The following is a 1,407-nucleotide window of genomic DNA, read 5'->3' on the forward strand; positions in this document are numbered from 1 at the left end:
AACCGCAAAATTCAAGTAATAAATGGGACCCCAGTGTGCAGACCACAGTTTTTGAAAGTGGAAACTCGCTAAAAAGCAACATAAACTCTACTCACTTTTGATGAGAAGTAACAGATGGGAGCCTGTAAAACATATATGTTCACCAAAAAACAAGCCAGAGAGAGGAGAGAAGGCGGTTTAAAGTCCTTCAGGTCTGACTGTGTTCTGCGTGAACGTCGCGTTCGTCCTCACATACCAACTGCAGAGAGCCAGCCGCAGGATCTCAACCCTGCTTCCTCTTTTCTTTTTCTCATTCTGTGCAGCTGAGAACAAAGTGCAGCTGAATAGCCCACACGTACAGTTTCACACATTGCCGTCGCTGTAAGAGCTCACACACTTGATAGTACGAACAGCACTGTAGAACTGTAACTACAGTTTTAAAATCAGGCCCAGGTAGAGTTCATCATCTACTGAACTAAATTAAAACTAAAAGCATTGCATACATGATTGGACATCAGTGCACACAGCCCATCACTGAGTGGCAGTGTTATCTCTTGATGTTCATTAGTCTGATCTGTAGGGCTCGTGTGCTGCATCTTCATGTTTTGCATCTCTATGCGCCCCTGCACATCCTTGAGAAACTGGGTTAGGAGGAACTAGCTGCGTCTATAGTGGTTTCAGTCAGAGCATAAACTTCACCCGAGTCACGCTGTACCCCTGCTCGTCAACGTTTACTGAGGTCTTACAGTGGTGTGTGTGAATGAACGCTGAGGCTGATGAGTATGAGCTGCAAGGCCTGGTGTTTTCAGTTCACAAGCAGTAAGGAGGGTTAGGACTTGCAATGAATGAAAGAGAGCCCTGAATTTATTCTGCAATAAATAGAATTGATGGTAAATATATAGATATATAAAACAGTAACTACAGCTGTTAAACAAATGTAGTGGAGTAAAAGTATTTAGTAGCATAAAATGAAGTAAAGTAAAGCATCAATGCATGGTTAAGAAGTGCGAGAAGACACATATTCTCCAATAATTTTATTCATAATTTTAATATAAACAGTTAATTGTTGAATAATTTACACACAGCAAGATTTTTATTTTCATATCATTGCAACATTTTCTGTACATGTCACTACTTGGCTCTCCTTTGAAAACATAGAAAAAATAAATTGTCAAGCGTTCATTTAGTCATGGCACATTTTTGATCCTGTACAATATGCATGTATTTCTGTGTGTGTGTGTGTGTGTGTGTGTGTTCAATATGTTGATATATGATACATAAAGATAATGGCACATTTGGATCCAGTGTGAGGGATGAAGCGATCTCTGTGGGTTGCGGGGGGGGGTTTGGGTTTTTTTTTTTTTTTTGTGCGTTTTGCAGCCACTATAGTTTCTCCATCTCGCTTGGAATGGGAGGGTGAAGTGAGGG

This window comes from Morone saxatilis, unplaced genomic scaffold (genome assembly GCF_004916995.1).
Source record: "Morone saxatilis isolate NCDOM2014 unplaced genomic scaffold, NCSU_SB_2.0 Contig12, whole genome shotgun sequence".
Lineage (NCBI taxonomy): Eukaryota > Metazoa > Chordata > Actinopteri > Moronidae > Morone > Morone saxatilis.